General features: G+C 37.5%; 1 protein-coding gene across 10 annotated transcripts in view; it reads left to right on the top strand.

Moving 5' to 3' along the window:
• The first annotated feature begins 318 nt into the window (after positions 1 to 318).
• Positions 319 to 12,035, top strand: part of LOC145674736 (MPN domain-containing protein-like) — an 86,342-nt gene continuing 74,625 nt past the window's right edge. For 6 of the 10 annotated variants that reach the window (XM_081744999.1, XM_081744958.1, XM_081744983.1 and 3 more), the window contains exon 1: positions 445 to 663. The gene's annotated coding sequence lies outside the window, so the exon portion shown is untranslated. The other 4 variants (XM_081744991.1, XM_081744949.1, XM_081745008.1 and 1 more) reach the window with 3 other exon arrangements.

Genomic DNA, 12,035 nt, shown 5'->3' with positions numbered 1-12,035 from the left:
CTATGAAAATATTTCCTGTAAACATTACTTAGTGTAAATACTTAGAAGTATCACAGGTACATTATTCTCAATTGTAAGGTTTCAGATCAGAACTCTAATCTTGTAAACATAAAATATAGCTTGTAAATATAAAATATGAAAAGTAATATCTAATACAACCCTCTCTCATATGCATTCAGTATCTTTTGTCGAAAAATTACCATTTTCATGACGAAAAATTGTAAACATGTAGAACATTTTAAAGTTTCTGTCATTCTATACAGGGTATTGGATTTATCTGTATATTTTTTTAAAAATGTATTGTACCTGAAATTGTCCAGCACGGAAATATTTTCGTAAGCTAAACATGGCGTCATCCCTCAAGTAGTGACTTTTCCTATTAAGGTATTTCATGATGGAGGTTAAGCGTTGGGTCTGATGCCGAAGGAAAAAAATTCGGTGAGCAAATTTGATATGACCGGTGCGAGTAGATTGTTTATAAACTAAATATAAACTGGTAATCGTAAGTCGGGTTGTGTAAAATGCAACTATAATATTTTGATTCGCGGAGAGCATATTTATACTATAATATATGTGTTTTTTTCTGTATAAAATAGATTGGAATCAATCAATATTTTTGGGCCTTGTGAGCTGAAAGGTAGCGGGTGTCGCACAGAGCAAAATGTAAGTTTTGTGAACTCTGAAAATTTATTAAGTATTGCTATATTTTGATTTACTTATATTTTTATGTGTAAAGGATTATTTACCACGAGACCTCCAAGTATTTGGTTATAAACAACTACGCGATATTGGTAGTACTGCAAAGGATGTAAGTATGAATTTCTAGTGATACAGTATTACCTCGAAGGATGGATTAATTTAAAATCGCTAAAGGGCTTAAGTTTCGAGTTGCCTCTCCACTTTCCAACCTACAAAAATGCAGTTGAAACATTAAAAATTGTCAGGATAGGTTAGTTTAAGTTAGATTTCTTTAGTTTAGGTTCGCTTAGGTTACCTGGTAAGACTTTAGTTAGACTGGAACAAGTTCTCATGTGAGCTTCAATTATTACTTAAATTCAATAATTTATCGTTTTCATAAAAATTTAATAGGTTTCCTTCATTATTCATATATAATTCTGTAAAACTCAATGCGGAAATATTATATTCAATGCACCGATTCCCCATCCTATACGACCACCATGCTGTTCAGTCATCGAAACTTTCCGCGTCTTGCAAATAGTATCCGCTTTACAAATCTTTTCTCGTATTAAACATTACTTCACTGCCCTACTTTCACACCTAAACATCACATAAGAATTCCAGATCATTATTCCTTACCCCATTTTCCTAATTTTTTAAAAAACGGAGGGGCAACTCTAAACTTAACCCCTCTAAAGTATACATTGTAATAAATTTAGTGAAAAAAAAAAAAGTTTATAAACACATTGCAGTGCAGATTTATTGTACGAATTCATTGCGTATATACTTCTTTTTCAGTAAATCGACTTTCTGAATCATAAAGAATCACTTTTAAGGTTTGGGTTTACATCTGTCTGTACAGATTCGCTTTAAGAGGACTTCATGTACGCATACGATAATTTGTGCAAATTACTAACCAACTTTTGCCGGGTTGCGACTAAAATCACGAATCACATTTAACTGAGTCAAAGGAGGGCTCGTCCGTAGGGAACAAGCGCATTAGCAACGATGCGTATACATGTTAACGAGGATAGTGCAAAATACTATATATGGCGTAAAAACACTTGCCTAACGTATTGGATGATGTATTTGTACGTTATCAATTACGTTACAGGCAATATCTCGATGTTTTCATTGCTTGCATATTTATGTTCCAAAATAACATACATATTAAGAGACTTAAGTAAATTTCACAAATATGAGGATCCTTTAACTAATGGACATTTCTGTGTTTGTGCCGCATCAGTTAGCACAACGACTACTTCACTTAACTTTAGTTTTTGTAGCTTCTGTGGTCAATAGCTGCCTTATGGGCGAATCCGTGCTTAACAGGTTAGACTTTTATTAATGTATTCCTACGTAGATTCGCATTTCACAGGTAAGAACGCAAAATATTTCGATTACTTACACACTCGTCTGTTGAAATAGTACTTGTTCTGTAAATTTTACAAATATGTGGATCCGTACAGCAAATCTGCACCCAAATTGCAATACTTAAAGATGTTAATAAAATGAGGTAAGTGCCACTGAAGTAAGCATTACAAACTTGTACTAATTTCTCGTAAGTGCTGTCGCATTATATGGATCCATAATTACGTTCATGAAATATTAACTTTAGTAGGAAATGCGCTCTTACTGCCTTAGAAAGGGTTTCTTAAAGAAGGAATGCGTTAATGGGTTCAGATTGACGTGAGGGGGTGAACATAAATACAGCATGTGTATATAGGTTATAATAATGACAGTGCTGAAAACATGAATTAAATTCTGCTAGGTGGTCACTAAAATGTGAAAATTCTGAGTCAGAGCAGGAGCGCAGCTGGTGTGCGTCCGTAGCGTGGATTCGCGTCATCGGTGTTGGACATACCCATAACGAAGATAGTGAAAAATCACTTTGTGTGGCATAAATACCGTACCTTGCGTGTGATACAGCTTTGCCGACACTTCTATCATCACTTTGTACCAGGGTTTGAAAAAAACCGGGTAATTTTGAAAAAAAAAACCCACCTGGGCCTATGTGGGTTTTTTGGGTTTAATTGTTTTTTTTCGAAATATTTCAATGTCTTTGGGGTAAAAATGTTAAAATATAACTTACATTTCAAGATTGTCATTGTCACAACTTGCAACAATTTTCTATTCACTGCCGTTTAAAAAAATGGCCGCCATTTTGAAATTTAATATTGGATCGCCGAGAAAATCTATACAGCAAATTTAGTATGTCTTGTGCTTCTACTCTCAAAATTTCAACTTAAAGAGTCCGAAAACTGCACCCTGTAGCATGGATACTTGCTATTTTGAAATATGGCCGCCATTTTGAAATTTATGCCGCCAAAATATATAGAGCTAATTTAGTCTCTCGTGCTTCTACTCCGAAAATTTCAACTTGAAAGACCGAAAATTGCGCTTTGTAGCGTGAATATAAGCTATATTTTTTTTAAAGGCATCATTTTGTAATTTTACACTAGTATGCCGGCATAATCTATACAAGTGTCTCCGGTTTGTGTCCTGAAAATTAGAAGACCGAAAGTTGAACGCTGTGTGGCACAGGCAGACAAACGAACAAATATAGATCGAGTCACATCAGAAGCCTCAGTGACGTTCGACAAATTTGAATACCAAATAGCTATATTAATTTGAAACAAAAACATAATTCATCAAAATGTCTTATATGAATAAATATTTTTCAACGTAAAATAAAATTTGTATTGTTGAAGTTCACTTTCAATGCTTTATGCGTTCAATTATGGGAATTTCGCGGACACTTGTTGCAAGACGGTTCTTTTCCGAAAATTTATTTAAAACAATTAACTAAGATAGGCCTATAATTCATATTTTATAAAGTATATGTTTCAGAATGTCTTAAATGAAATTAAATATCTTCCAGCGTAAAATAAATAGTTTTATTAATGAAGTATTCACTTCCATGCTTTGTGGGTCCAATTGCGGGAATTTCCCGAACAGTTCTTTCACGACAAGTTTTCCCTGAAAATGCAGCTTGCTTTACTGTACATCGAAACTTCCATTAATACTGAAGTGTGAATTCAGCACTTGAAATAGTAAGCGTTACGTAGTGTTCGGACCTCCGAGCATTTAGCTTCTTAATTTTGACAAGAATTTTTACACTATTGCTGGTGTTGATTCTACAGAATGCGTATTTGAAGAGTAGAACAAATGACTTAACTAAACTATTGTTGTTGAAAAACCAAATTTTACTGAATACTTTTGTTACGATCAAAAATAAGAAATAATACTAATAGTTGTACTAATGTATTTACATATTTACTGTTAGTACCGGCACCTATGACCTTAAACCCGCCAACGTATGAAGGATAACATCCCTCGGCGGCGCCGAGTCAGGGAGCACACAATTCACGGAAAGTATTTTCTAAAATATAAAATTGGATGTTTTACTTCAAATAGCTATAAGCATAATCCATACATTAATTTGTTCTATAATTATCTCAAGCTAAGATGAGTTTTTTTTTTTTATTCATTCTCTCAGTGCATTCAGAACTTCATAAAGGTCTTATGTTGAATGTTGTTGTTTACCTTAACGTGAAAGGATCTAATTCGCCCAAAGAAAGTTCAAAATCTGATAAAAATAACTTTCAATGTGATCACCTTAGTTGTACCAATAATATACTAACAAAAAGGTTAAAAAAAAGTTTTAAAGTTTTTTTCAGGTAGGTCCAGCCCGAAAAAAAAAAAACTTTATAAGGTGGGATAACACCGACTCTTATAGCCTATATAGTTAAGAGAAAGACAAAAATGTGTTTGGAGAATGAATGTAGTGAAGTACGTACAGATTAAGAATATAAGACCAGTTCATATATAAAGGTGAAATTAATTTTCGTGGCATAGCCCAGATAAATTCAAAGATGCAAGGAAAAAATCGTACCGGTACCTAGATAGTCTCTGATTTTATTGAATTTAACTGGTGTTAGAATTTTATTACAAAGTAAGAAACCCAAATTTTTTTCATGTAAAAAAAAAAAAAAAAAAAAAAAAAAAAGACAAAATATTAAAAACCTCTAGGCCTATCTCTGGAACAATTGAAAATGTTTTGATTTGAAAGATAATAATTTACTGTTAAAATGATATATCCATTTGGAAATATGTTAAAATTCTCGTGATGTAGCCTTCTATTTTATTAATCAAGAAAAAATAATTATTTTTTTTTATCAGTAATGCGACAAAGTCCTGGAGGTTAAACGTCATATGATATTTTCGTCATCTTTTTTTCCTCTAGCATCACTCCCTGTTGAGCACGAGCGCGAGTTTTAAAACATTCGATGTAGATCTATCTGCAAGATCTGTCCGGAAAGGAATGTCATAAATTTTATTGTGAAGCGACTGTACATTGCAGCGCACTCTATCCGCCGGAATCGATGGTGGTATAAATTAATCACCGAGCGAGTACTCTTGGAGGTGAAGGACGGGCGATTTCGTAAACCTGTTTCGTCTCTTGTACAAGTCACGATGCAGCACTCACGCTCACTGGAACAAAGATACGTGATAAGGTTTTGTTTGAAAATCGGCAAGTCTGCAGCGGAAACTTTTCAACTGGTTCAATAGGCCTTCGGGAATGAGTTTTTATTACAATGACAAGTCTACAGATGGCACAAGGCGTTTTTTTGTAAAGCCGTGAAGGGGTCGACAACGAAACTCGCGCTGGACGCTTGTCAACCTGCTCAGACGGCAAAAATATGACTCGTGTGAAAGAACTTTTGCAAACAGACCGTTAAATGAGTGTTCGTTTAGTGGCTGATATGTTAAATTAAATTAAAAAAAAAAAAAAAAAAAAATGGCCCACAAGATTATGATCAAGGATTTGCACATGATAAAAGTGAGCGTGAAGCTTGTCCCAAGACTTTTAACCGACTCCGAGTGGAAATTTATAATGATCCTCACTTTTTGAACTATGTTATCACGGGTGATAAAACGTGGATATTTCAGTACTACCGCGATATGAAGAGGCAAAGTGCTCAGTGGCACATCTTGGCCTTCCTTCGCGCCAAAAAGTCTCGAATGACCAAATCAAAGATCAAGACAATGCTCATTATGTATTTTGACATCAGGGTATCATACACCGTGAGTATGTACATCCAGGAACGATTGTTAACTCAAAATTTTACGTAGAAGTCCTCAAGAGACTCAGAGCAAGGATCCACGCCAGTCATCAGCGACGACTGGAAAGTTCTTTATAACAACGTATCAGCCCACACTGCCTTCGTCTTGACCAGCTACCTGGCCAGATCTAACGTGGCAACGCTGTCCCAGCCACCCTACAGTTCTGAATTCGTTCCTTCAACTTTTTTTTTTTTTTTTTTTTTTTTTCGTCGTTTGAAATTCACCCTGAAAGCGCATCGTTAAAGGACTTTTGACGACGTGAAAGCATCTTGTGAAATTGCTTTAAACGCATTTCCTGAACAGTCTTGCCAGGATGCCTTCCCAGATTGGAAATCCCGCTGGCAAAGATGCATCGAAGAAGGAGGACAATGTTTTGAAAAACTTTAATATACAGGTATTATTATTATTATTATTATTATTATTATTATTATTATTATTATTATTATGTAAATAAATGTTTTTTTATTCATACTTGTAGACTTTGTAACATTACTTTCCGGATATAACTTGGGGGTATATAATGGAACTCGTCACTTTTCCTGAAAAACCTGATAATAAGTCAATGATGTGCCAACTGAACGACAATCGTTTAATATATAATAATGTGTGTGCTGTTTTACACTATTGAGCGAAACGCATTAAACACGTATGACCCCTAAAAATTTTAATGACCTCTTTATTGCCTCCTAAAAACAATCCTGTCTACGCTACTGTTTGTAAGATTTTTTTGTGCTATATGTAATTGCGAAAATAATTTTAAAAAATGCCAGATGTAATTTAAGTTACTGGTTCGATTATCCCGTTTCGTATGTTTTCACGTGAACTATACACGGTTCACTGTAAGAGTGATCCTAACGTAACAAAGTTCAGTTGAATGCGTCTGCTCTGATCAAACTACTGAAACATCTGTCTCATTTGCATTATTACTGCTCTGGAACCCCTTCAAAATGTGGTTGTTTTTTATGTTTGTCGTACTAGAGCATCCTTAGTTTACAACACTGCGTAACAAGTGTGATATTGTATGTTTTCGTTTTACATCAAGATTTGAATGTGTGATAATCTGACGTAGTGTCGCTTGAAACAATATAACTGTATGTTGGGTTTGGCAGTGTCACAGAGTATATACGTAACAATATCCCCCTGCTAATATTTGCATGGTACAAAATTTCAGCTTTTTTTGTCCATTAGTTTAAAAATTACTAGGGCGTAAATGGTCCACTCTGTATATGTACACACTGCGTATTCATTTCGGGGCGAGAAACGCAGGAGACATGCAGTTAAACATTGAACATACTTAGTACAAGAGCAGGCCTTTAGCTTGGGTAAATTCATTGGCGTATATATTCATGGTAGCGCGGGAATCAAAAGGGTTACCAACAAGAAAGAAAAAAAATCAAATTCAGTATCATCACGTAAAAGCGACTAACACGATTTGCTTTTACCACGTGGTTCTGTTTCCATCTTAGGCACGTCTCATATCGATATATGTATATATATAAAGGCATCGATCACGGTCAGGTAAGTTTGTGGTGGACAACATTGTGTCCGTAGTTTTCTCGGGGTACTCCCGTTTCCTCCCACAGTTCATTCCATCAACTTTTCCATCATTCATTTACTTGCTTTAATCATTCGTCCTCTTTTGCCTAAAGGGCATAATCGTGGGACATTGAACTGAAATATTTCATTTTTTTACAGGAGAGCGTTTTAAAGGAAAGCTGATTCATTTGAACTTTTATCTTGCAATGCAAAATACGTGTATCTTCAAAGTTAAATACTGATATTTTTTTTTTTTTTTTTTGAAGAATCATTGTTCCTAATCTGTTTTAGAGTCCTAAAATGAAACATTCCCCCTGATATGACTGGAGAATAGATGTATGGGAAATATTTAAATTCCCCTCCCCCTTAGGATGCGCATTTCAGTGAAACTGTAATGATAAAAATTCTTAAGATATTCGGCTTTTGGCATAAATTTTGAAACATCCTATCCCATAAAATACCAACGTTAATCGAAGTGGCTTAATACTCATCTTGAAGTAGATAATATCTATATTCTAAAAGTTATTTCAAACGGATCAGCCGTGTTTCTGATCTCAAACTGAATTCGACGCTGTTCTCGTTCATTTTGAATATTTTATTTTTCATCCCTTTTCACCTGCCATACCGAAAGAAGCTGAATGTGGACTTAAATAGCATTGAGAGTGTCAATGATTTCGGACAGTAATATATTTGGTCTAGGAATTAATTCGTGCGGTTGGTACGCACACATTGAAGCTGTAGTACAAACACAAAATACATAAATACCTTAAGAAAAATATTGTCCATCGCTAGCCACCACTTTCGCCCATCTGTCAGGCAATGTACGGATTCCGTGGCGAAAGAAGTCCTCATCCTTGGAAGCGATCCAGTCAGAGACCCATGTTTCGATATCTTCTGAAGAAGTAAACCGCTGTCCAATCAAATCGTTGTTCATGTAATCGAACAAGTAGTAGTCCGAAGGAGCAACGTCTGGTGAATACGGCGGGTGGGGTAAAACTTCCCATCCGACATTTTCTAAATAGGTTTTGACCGGTTTTGCGACATGTGGGCGAGCTTTATCATGTTGAACAATAAGTTTATCATGTCTGTTCTCCCATTCTGGTCGTGTTCTGGCCAGAGCTTGCTTCAAACGCATTAATTGTCGTCGATAACGTTCTCCATTCATAGTTTCACCCGGTTGCAGCAGCTCATAGTACACCACACCTTTCATATCCCACCATATGCACAGCATAACCTTTGCACAGTGAATATCTCGTTTTGGTTGTGATGGACCTGGTTCACCTGGTTTCACCCAGGCCTTTTTTCGTTTAGGATTCTCGTAATGGATCCACTTCTCATCACCCGTAATAATTCGATGCAGAAACCCCTTTCTGCTCTGTCGTTGAAGCAGCAATTCGCAAATGGTTTTTCGTCTTTCAACGTCTCTGTCTTTCAATTCATGTGGAACCCAATGTGACATGTTTTGAATCATTCCCATGGCTTTCAAGCGTTTGGAGACTGTTGTTTGATCAACGCCTAATGCTGCTGCAAGTTGTTCCTGCGTTTGACACGAATCCTGCTCGAGCAATGCTGTCAATTCTTCGTCTTGAAATTTTTTTGGCTGTCCAGCTCGCTCTTGGTCTGCCAAGCCGAAATCACCACTTCTAAACCGTGCAAACCACTTCTGACACGTTCGCTCAGCTAGAGCATGGTCACCATACACTTCCACCAAAATACGATGACTTTCAGTCGCACTTTTCTGCATGTTAAAGTAATGCAGCAGGACACCCCGCAAAAACACTTTATCAGGCACAAATTGCGCCATGTTCACTTAACTACAAACTGGTGTTGTTGACGCTTTAATCCACTGCCCTATACTACGAACGATACGCGATGACAGGGGTTTGCAACACATGTGTGGATACACGGAACTGTGGGACGCTCCGTTCGTTGCGCCATCTCTTGTCCACCCGCACGAATTAATTCCTAGACCAAATAGATCGTTTTTCGACTTTTTTTTTTTTTTTGACTGTAGAGTGGCAAATCCCTTCCCACTCCCACCCTAGGGGTGCTAGGGTGTCTTATCCCTACTGGGGGTTAAACTTGGGGTAGCGTCGGAGCGTCAGTATTCATATATCAGTGACCCAGAAAACTGTGGATTCGATATTAATATTTTGTTATTTTCGATTATTTGTGCAGGTTATCTCTTTCTACCCCAATTACTAGTAGAGTTACCTGTGTCTTACTCCACAACATTTTTTTCCTAGATTGTAAATCATATGTGTACCAAATTTGGTTGAAATTGATCCGGCCATTTCAAAGTTAAGTGGAACATGCCTATTTATGTGTGTCTGTATCTTTATCTATCTATATCTGTATTTATATATCTACAAGTGTGTGTGCACGAGCAATACCTAAATGGAGTAGAATAAATAACGACGAACAGCGTCTTCGGCGTTGCCCCTGTAAATTCCCAAGCCAGCTGACATACCTGTTCTTGCCTAAACTTGGGCTTAAATGTCATCGGGCTTGGCACCTAACAGCCTATGCATTAACGGTACCGACAGTGTGACTATTCTCCCAGCGAATCCAAAAACTTTGAATTCAACAGAAATATTAATCGTTTTCGATTATTTTTATACGTCACCACTTCACACCCTTTATAGGTGCTAAGAGAGGCTGAACGTAGACTTAAACGGCATCTGGAGTGTCATTATTCATCTCAGTGACCTGAAAACTATGGATTCGACACTAACATAGGTAATAATCGATCATTTTTATGCCACTCCTTCCTCTCTGTCACAGAACAATTAAGGTGTATTGCGGTAGCGTTACTTACAGTAGCATGAATCGGAGACATATTTGGGTGATTCACAAGGGGACGAATCGTTGGAAAACTGGAAGAAGGACTAGCGTGATCTAGGAGTTGGATATTGGCCACTGCATTGTTTCATGTGGATGAGGAGCATTCCTAACTACAGGCAATGCTGCGCGAAGGAGAAGCGACGTTCGTCCATGGTTAACTACAGTAAGGGATGACCGCTACATTGTGGAACAGGCAAGAAGGAATCGACGTCAAACATCGGGTGCAATTGGATTGTAAGACGCCCAATCTCTGGTACATCAACTCCATGGATGGGGAGGTGCCTCTTTACTGACGGCCATTACGTTTAATTCTGTTGAAACACATACATCGGCGGCACCGTTTGTGTGGTACCAAGAACATCAGGACTGGACCGTAGAGAAGTGGGGTCACGTTCTCTTCTCCGACGAAAGCAGATTGAGTCTGGGCAGTGATTCTGGACGTACACTCATCTGGCGAGAGTTGGGAACATGCAGTGGACCCAGAAACGTGTCGAACCTGATCATTTTAGTGTTCCGGTGCTATTCTGTGGGGAGGAATAATGTTGCATGAGCATACTGACCTCCCAATTTTTGAATGTGTGTTGTACTCCGTCCCCTCCAACCCTTTTCAGAGGTTGTCTTCCTCGATTTCGTCTATATGGATGATAATATGCGACATCATCGAACAGCACAGGTGGTAGAGCTCTTGGAACGAGAGGATATTCAGTGAATGGATTGACTTGTCTATTCACCCAACTTGAATCTCATCGAGCAGTTGCCAACGGAACTGATGGAGTAATGGAATTCGATATCACAACTCATGTCCACTTTGTGAGCAGTATGGGGCAGGGTTGGCTAGTTTAAACCAGCTGGTTAAAAAAAAAAAAAAAAAAATGTTCGTAAAATCTTGATGAACACATATTTGTGGGTTATCACGTTTCACTCCCATATATTATTCGTATTATATTCAGACCTAAATTCCCCATTCATTACTCAAAGAGATTATACTACAAAAGCATCTTTTTTTTTATAAGTTTGAATGTTTCTTTTGTGATTCTTTTATAGTTTATTATTATTGTTATGCAGTTGCAATCAAAGAAAAAAATTCTAAATGTTGTTTCGTTATTTACTATAAAAAAATACACTCACCGGACAAAAAATTAGTCACCCCTCAAGATTTCGTGAACAGCAGTAATTAATAGCGTGTAACACCATCTCTGGCTTTGATAACCGCCTGGATTCGGTTTGGAAGTGAGTCCACAAGGTTTTGCAGGTATGTCACATATAGTTGAAGCCACTCGTTCAGGATTTGATCGCGCAAATCCGCCAAAATGCGTGGATGCCGATTTTACCCGCTGTTCCAACATGTCCCACAGATTCTCGATGGGGTTTAAGTCTGGTGACTTTGCAGGCCAATGTAGATGGAAGAGGGTTCGGGAGTGTTCATCATACCATGCACAAATTGTTCCAGCCCTATGAACTTTGCTGTTGTCGGCTTAAAATTAGGAGTCTCCACAGCATACTCATCATGAAGATGTTGACTGAAAGGCAACACTTGCTCATCCAGAATGTTCAAATACACATGCTGGTTCATTGTAGTGGTGACATCAATAAGTGTACCCAATTCATGATAAGAAAAACACCCCCAAAATATCACCGACCCGCCTCCGGCTTGAACATGCCCTTGCACACATTCAGGATGAAATGCTTCATGTAGCCTTCGGTGCACACGACGACGTGCGTCATTGGAATACAAGCAAAAACGTGATTCGTCAGAGCACATTACCTTCCACCAGTCGGCTACTGTCCATGTTTGGTGATTTCTGGCCCATTGAAGACACGCAGCTTTATGTGCCTGTGTGAGCAATGAC

This window comes from Thermobia domestica, chromosome 2 (assembly GCF_964235325.1).
Source record: "Thermobia domestica chromosome 2, izTheDome1.hap1.1, whole genome shotgun sequence".
Lineage (NCBI taxonomy): Eukaryota > Metazoa > Arthropoda > Insecta > Zygentoma > Lepismatidae > Thermobia > Thermobia domestica.
The sequence above is the reverse complement of the archived record's forward strand: the minus strand, read 5'-3'. Positions and strand labels throughout refer to the sequence as shown.